This window comes from Bombina bombina, chromosome 1 (genome assembly GCF_027579735.1).
Source record: "Bombina bombina isolate aBomBom1 chromosome 1, aBomBom1.pri, whole genome shotgun sequence".
NCBI classification, from domain to species: domain Eukaryota; kingdom Metazoa; phylum Chordata; class Amphibia; order Anura; family Bombinatoridae; genus Bombina; species Bombina bombina.
In genome coordinates this window covers 1,072,567,201-1,072,575,030 of record NC_069499.1, presented here as the reverse complement: position 1 = coordinate 1,072,575,030, position 7,830 = coordinate 1,072,567,201, and the positions used below count along the sequence as shown (strand labels likewise).

Sequence of the window (7,830 nt, the reverse complement as noted above, 5' to 3'; positions counted from 1 at the left end):
TTTCAAAATCCATAAGTACAGCTGACAGATGGGAACATGTTTACACCATAATTGAATTGTTGCTCTTGTTTGGGGGACAAAACACAAACAAATGTTAACCTTTTAAAAGTACTTTTCTTCATCTAGCCATCTACCGATAACATTAATATACAATTTTGAATTCATAGAGTTTAATTTTTGTTTGCACATTTGCTAATCTGATTGTTTAAAAAGTGATCTCTTAATTTCTGCATTTTTTTTTATCATGCATGTCACACACTGTTTTGTTGTTGTTGTTTTTGTTGGTCTCTCTGTGAGAGTGGGTGTATATATCTTTGTGCATTATCTGTGTATGTCTGTGAGGGTGTGTGCGTATGTCTTTGTGCTTTTTCTATTTGTGTCCCTGTGAGGGTGTGTGTATGTATGTCTTTGTGTATTTCCTCTTGATGCCTCTGTGAGGGTGGATATGTATGACTTTTTTTTTATGTGGATGTCTCTTTGAGGGTGTGTGTATGTATGTCTGCGTTTTCTGTGGATGTCTCTCTGAGGGTGTGTGAGTATGTCTGTGTGTTTTCTTTGGTTGTCTCTGTGAGGGTGTATGTATGTGCAGTTTCTGTGGGTGTCTCTCTGAGAGTGTATGTCTCTCTGTTTTCTCTGGATGTCTCAGTGAGGGTGTGTGTGTGTGTCTCTATGTCTTTGTGTGTTTTATGTGTCTGTGTGTTGATGGGTATATTTTGTTAGTGGGGTGACTTGTTACCGACACATGAGGGCATTTTGAAACTCATATGATTGTCTGTAATACAGCAAACAACACCCACAACTTCCTTTAACATGTTTCTTAGATAGACATATATGGACATTTTATGTTACTCCTCTAACTGCATTTCCTGTAGCCTCATGATGCGAGACTGCTATATAACTGCTGTGTATACTTACAGTAAACGGAACTAGTGAGAAACACTCTCTGTGCTTGTGTGCTTTCTTGCTGTTCCCCGGAGCTCTGGAGAATCGCATAGTTGCCAACAGTCCCTGATTTCCAGGGACAGTCCCTGGATTTTGTTGTATGTCCCTGGATTTTTTTTGTCAATGGAAATGTCCCTGAAAATCTCTTTTGCACAACATTTGCTGTTTGCATATATATACACACACATACATATATACAAATAGATGATAAAAAGATATAGTGTATTATTTAAATATAATTCATTCCTAATGGAATATTGTTGTTATTATTATTGAATGGGTTCAAATATTATTTGTCTTTCTAATTTTGATGCTGTGTTGTGAAAATAACCATATGCCCAGAATGTGTTCCAGAGACTGGGTAGGTGTAAGAGCTTGGTGCTGTAATCTGTATAATAAGCTATGGATAAGTTTAAATTATACTATTACTGGGTGTGTTTTTATTGCAGAACTGAGGGGGCGGAGCAGTTGAACAGAAGGTCGTCGATACTCCAGTAACCGCTTGCTTGCTCTGCTGCAAAGTGTCCCTGGAATTTTTTTTTAAATGTTGGCAACTATGGAATCGTGTTCAATCAAGGTCAGAAACCATTTGAACTTATAACCCTAACCTGATACTATGAAAGCAGAAGCAACAATAGGCTATTGCTATATATATATATATATATATATATATACTGTTACCTATAATTTTCTTGTACCTTCATACTTGTGGTAGTGTGTTATTATTATTATTATTATTATCGGTTATTTGTAGAGCGCCAACAGATTCCGCAGCGCTATCTGAATCTTAAAGCACTGACTCAGAAATGGTGTTAATTATCTTATTTTTTTATTATTATCAATAATTTAAACAGAAACACACCACCACCCCTTGTCCATCAGTCATTTGTTGAACATGGCATTAACTTGGAGGCCCTGTTGGTCAAGACATGCCTGCAAAAACAACTCCATATCTTCTCTGTGCTGATATACAAAGAGGAATGGCTCCCTTGCTTCTGGTTCTTCTCTTTGCATCACGTTATCTATGGCCTTCTGGCGGTCATCTTCATTCATTGACACATAACTTGGCATGGTTATGTGCCCACAGAACAGTGCCTCATTCTTGACAACCCATTGTATAGCAATGTGTAGATCTTTAATGATTGCTGGCTCCTGTGTCAAGCACATGGGAGGAAACTTAGTCATAGTCACAATCAAAACTGTTATTTTCATAATAAATAAAAAATCATTTAAGGGACACTCAAGTCAAAAACAGACTTTTATAAATCAGAAAGAACATGCAGTTTCCAATTTACTTCCATTATAAAATCTGCTTCGTTCTCTTGTTATCCTTTGCTGAAGGAACAACATTGCACTACTGGCAGCAAGATGAACACATATAGGCCGTGTTCGGGCAGCGCTCAGGAGCTAGTGGAGGCGCTTCACTTCCAGCGATGACGTGGCGCTAGGTGACGTCACAAGCAAGGGAGCTTAGAGAAAACGATCGCATGCGCAAAGGGATCTGCTGCACAATAATGAACGTTTTTAAATAAGCTCCCTTGTAGCTGACTGTAAAAATGTTTAAATTGTGTCTCTCTTTATTAGTGGAGGATTATTTTTATTTAAGCTGTTTACACAACACCGTTGTTCGAGAATGGTTTCCCCTGCCTCTCGGCAAACATTGGAACTCTGACCCACCTTCATTCAGCTGTTCTCAGCTCAGCCCCTGTAGCTTATCCTGCCCCATTCAGCTAATAATACTACAGGTGCTGAGCTGAGAGCAGCTGAATGGAGGTGGGTCAGAGTTCTGATGTTTGCCGAGAGGCAGGGGAAACCAGAGACACTGGGGAAACAATTCTCATCATAACACCGGATAAGCATGACAGCAGCATTTAGTACAGGGCTTACTTAACCTATCTCCAATTTGCCCTGTACTAAATGCTGCTGTCAGACTTATCCGCCTCACCTGTCCCTCCTCTGCTGCTTATAAAAACATGGCAGCCTCCACAGCAAAACGTGTGTGGAGGCTGCCATGTTGCCAAGCGTCTGAGCTTGCTCTGAAAAGTGACTGCTTTTCCAGCACGATGGAAGTGCTGGGACTTACGTCATCAGAGCACTCAAAAAACGCCAGGCATCTCACTTGCAAATGTGAGGAAAACGCTACAAGCGAGTCCCAGTTTGCTTGGAGCGCTGCCCGAACGGAGCCATAGTTATCCAATCGCAAAAGACAAATGTGTGCAGACAAAAATCAGCAGCTAGCTCCCACTAGTGTTAAATATGTGCGTATTCTCTTTCAGCAAGGGATAACAAGAGAACAAAGCACATTTAAAAAGAGATGTGAATTTATAAGTGTCTTAAAATGACAGGTTCTACCTGAATCATGCAAGTTACATTTTTAATTTACTATCCCTTTATCTCCTTAAGGACGGCAGCTGTAACAGATGAAAAAAAATGAAATAGTAAAAATAATAAAAATAAATAGTTATGTAGGGTTAGGTCTAGGCTTAGTGGTAGATCTAGCGGGAGGGTTAGATCTAGGGGGAGGGTTAGATCTAGGGGGAGGGTTAGATCTAGGGGGAGGGTTAGATCTAGGGGTAGGGTTAGATCTAGGGGGAGGGTTAGATCTAGGGGGAGGGTTAGATCTAGGGGGAGGGTTAGATCTAGGGGTAGGGTTAGATCTAGGGGGAGGGTTAGATCTAGGGGAAGGGTTAGATCTAGGCTTAGTGGTAGATCTAGGGGGAGGGTTAGATCTAGGGGAAGGGTTAGATCTAGGGGGAGGGTTAGATCTAGGCTTAGTGGTAGATCTAGGGGTAGGGTTAGATCTAGGGGAAGGGTTAGATCTAGGGGAAGGGTTAGATCTAGGCTTAGTGGTAGATCTAGGGGAGGGTTAGATCTAGGGGGAGGGTTAGATCTAGGGGAGGGTTAGATCTAGGTCAGGATTAGATCTAGGGGTAGGGTTAGATCTAGGGGGAGGGTTAGATCTAGGGGAAGGGTTAGATCTAGGCTTAGTGGTAGATCTAGGGGGAGGGTTAGATCTAGGGGAAGGGTTAGATCTAGGGGGAGGGTTAGATCTAGGCTTAGTGGTAGATCTAGGAGGAGGGTTAGATCTAGGGGGAGGGTTAGATCTAGGGTTAGGGTTAGATCTAGGCTTAGTGGTAGATCTAGGGGGAGGGTTAGATCTAGGGGGAGGGTTAGATCTAGGGTTAGGGTTAGATCTAGGCTTAGTGGTAGATCTAGGGGAGGGTTGGGGTTAAAAGGTCACTGAAGGAGAAAAAGGTTAATCATAAAAATTGAAAATTGGGTATTTCAAAACTCAGGACAAACTGTTTAGCCATGTTGTTTTCTCGGGGGTTGTAGATGCGTAACAGATTTTGGGGGCAAAAGTAAAAACAAAAACAAAAAAGTGTGGCAGCAAGATGAACACATATAGGCCGTGTTCGGGCAGCGCTCAGGAGCTAGTGGAGGCGCTTCACTTCCAGCGATGACGTGGCGCTAGGTGACGTCACAAGCAAGGGAGCTTAGAGAAAACGATCGCATGCGCAAAGGGATCTGCTGCACAATAATGAACGTTTTTAAATAAGCTCCCTTGTAGCCGACTGTAAAAATGTTTAAATTGTGTCTCTCTTTATTAGTGGAGGATTATTTTTATTTAAGCTGTTTACACAACACCGTTGTTCGAGAATGGTTTCCCCTGCCTCTCGGCAAACATTGGAACTCTGACCCACCTTCATTCAGCTGTTCTCAGCTCAGCCCCTGTAGCTTATCCTGCCCCATTCAGCTAATAATACTACAGGTGCTGAGCTGAGAGCAGCTGAATGGAGGTGGGTCAGAGTTCTGATGTTTGCCGAGAGGCAGGGGAAACCAGAGACACTGGGGAAACAATTCTCATCATAACACCGGATAAGCATGACAGCAGCATTTAGTACAGGGCTTACTTAACCTATCTCCAATTTGCCCTGTACTAAATGCTGCTGTCAGACTTATCCGCCTCACCTGTCCCTCCTCTGCTGCTTATAAAAACATGGCAGCCTCCACAGCAAAACGTGTGTGGAGGCTGCCATGTTGCCAAGCGTCTGAGCTTGCTCTGAAAAGTGACTGCTTTTCCAGCACGATGGAAGTGCTGGGACTTACGTCATCAGAGCACTCAAAAAACGCCAGGCATCTCACTTGCAAATGTGAGGAAAACGTTACAAGCGAGTCCCAGTTTGCTTGGAGCGCTGCCCGAACGGAGCCATAGTTATCCAATCGCAAAAGACAAATGTGTGCAGACAAAAATCAGCAGCTAGCTCCCACTAGTGTTAAATATGTGCGTATTCTCTTTCAGCAAGGGATAACAAGAGAACAAAGCACATTTAAAAAGAGATGTGAATTTATAAGTGTCTTAAAATGACAGGTTCTACCTGAATCATGCAAGTTACATTTTTAATTTACTATCCCTTTATCTCCTTAAGGACGGCAGCTGTAACAGATGAAAAAAAATGAAATAGTAAAAATAATAAAAATAAATAGTTATGTAGGGTTAGGTCTAGGCTTAGTGGTAGATCTAGCGGGAGGGTTAGATCTAGGGGGAGGGTTAGATCTAGGGGGAGGGTTAGATCTAGGGGGAGGGTTAGATCTAGGGGTAGGGTTAGATCTAGGGGGAGGGTTAGATCTAGGGGGAGGGTTAGATCTAGGGGTAGGGTTAGATCTAGGGGGAGGGTTAGATCTAGGGGAAGGGTTAGATCTAGGCTTAGTGGTAGATCTAGGGGGAGGGTTAGATCTAGGGGAAGGGTTAGATCTAGGGGGAGGGTTAGATCTAGGCTTAGTGGTAGATCTAGGGGTAGGGTTAGATCTAGGGGAAGGGTTAGATCTAGGGGAAGGGTTAGATCTAGGCTTAGTGGTAGATCTAGGGGAGGGTTAGATCTAGGGGGAGGGTTAGATCTAGGGGAGGGTTAGATCTAGGTCAGGATTAGATCTAGGGGTAGGGTTAGATCTAGGGGGAGGGTTAGATCTAGGGGAAGGGTTAGATCTAGGCTTAGTGGTAGATCTAGGGGGAGGGTTAGATCTAGGGGAAGGGTTAGATCTAGGGGGAGGGTTAGATCTAGGCTTAGTGGTAGATCTAGGAGGAGGGTTAGATCTAGGGGGAGGGTTAGATCTAGGGTTAGGGTTAGATCTAGGCTTAGTGGTAGATCTAGGGGGAGGGTTAGATCTAGGGGGAGGGTTAGATCTAGGGTTAGGGTTAGATCTAGGCTTAGTGGTAGATCTAGGGGAGGGTTGGGGTTAAAAGGTCACTGAAGGAGAAAAAGGTTAATCATAAAAATTGAAAATTGGGTATTTCAAAACTCAGGACAAACTGTTTAGCCATGTTGTTTTCTCGGGGGTTGTAGATGCGTAACAGATTTTGGGGGCAAAAGTAAAAACAAAAACAAAAAAGTGTGGTTTTTAATATTTTTAATCATAATTTATAAAAATATTTAGTAAAAATTATATGATATGATGAAAATAATGGTATTTGTAGAAAGTCAATCTTATGGCGAGAAAAACGGTATATAATATGTGTGGGTACAGTAAAGGCGTAAGAGGAAAATTACAGCTAAACGCAAACACCGCAGCAATGTAAAAACAGCCCTGGTCGCTAACGCTAAAAAATTGGTACAACAGTCAGGTCACTAAGGGGTTAAATAAAAAAAGCAGCAAACCTTGTTCTTGTTTAAAGAGAACTTCCCCGTGGAGGTTGCGGATGTCACATGTTTGTTGTGTAGAGTGGAGCTTTAAATAGTTCAATATTGTTCATATAAAACAGTAGATAAAGAATTCCTCCTGTGATGTCCTGACATGATCTATTTATAACTTAATCATTACATTTGCTTATACTTTGCCTAACAGAATAATCATTACATTTGCTTATACTTTGCCTTAACCTTATAAATGTCACTCACCATAAAACAAAAGAAAGCAATTTAGTTTTCAGAATTGTGCCTATTGGTTGTTTGATATACATTAAAGTTTATTTAAAAAAAAAAAAAAATTCTGAATGATTGTGCATAAAGTTTATTTAAAAAAAAAAAAACGTTTTCTGAATAATTGTGCATATTGGTTGTTTGATACATTAAAGTTTTATTGAAAAAAAAAAAAATTGCAGTGGAGGTCACATGTTTCCTGTCTAGAGTGGAGCTCCACTCTGCAGATAGACTACTTTGGTTTTTCTCGCCCTGACAGCAGCGAGGTTCCCGCCTACTTTGACGTCACGTGGAGGCCGGCTCTGGATTACAGAGAACGCAAGATGGCGGCCACCACGGGCTCGGGTGAGCTGGGTGACGGCTTGAAGTTGGGAGGGAAACGAGGGTTGTACAGGGTAGTCTTGTTTAATGAGTGACAGCGAATAGTGTAGGCTTGAGTTACTATTCTATCACATTCTGTTTCTTACAGTCTATGGCTACTTCTGAGTTACTAGACTGGGGCCTTCTTACTTCCCTCTTAACGCACGAATTTGCTCTGTCAGAAGCCAGGACTGTGGGTTTCCTGATGTTTTTCAACACGAAATATGAATGAGTTTTTTTTTTTCTCTTTTCGTGGTCTGCACAGACAAGTGCGTTGTATGTGTTATTAATCCCAAACTCATTGTGTGGTTTAGGAGACAGCAATTCATTCAGTAACATCTCTGGCAGTCGGATGGTTAATATTTCCACTGACAGTAAGGGGTTGATATCTACCAGTCAGAGAAGTTTCTATCTCTTGTTTGTTTCCTTGTACGTTATGTGCAAGTGTTCCTGACAAGTAAGCCCCGTATCTGCGAAGTTGCGAACAGGGTTTGTAATTATGGCATAAGGAGTAAAGTTTGAATTTGAACACAAACGTTTTGCTTATTGAAAGTGACATATGAAATTGATATACTGATGTTCTCTTTCCAATGTGTTTACAAGTATTACA

The 7,830-nt window shown here is 41.7% G+C and overlaps 1 long non-coding RNA gene across 1 annotated transcript; it reads right to left on the bottom strand.

Moving 5' to 3' along the window:
- Positions 1–1,749: 1,749 nt before the first annotated feature.
- On the bottom strand, positions 1,750–6,891 carry LOC128640105 (uncharacterized). The gene is made up of 2 exons (XR_008399296.1): positions 6,840–6,891; positions 1,750–2,094 (listed from the first exon to the last, which is right to left on the bottom strand). It is a non-coding gene; the product is annotated as an uncharacterized LOC128640105 (long non-coding RNA).
- Positions 6,892–7,830: the final 939 nt, after the last annotated feature.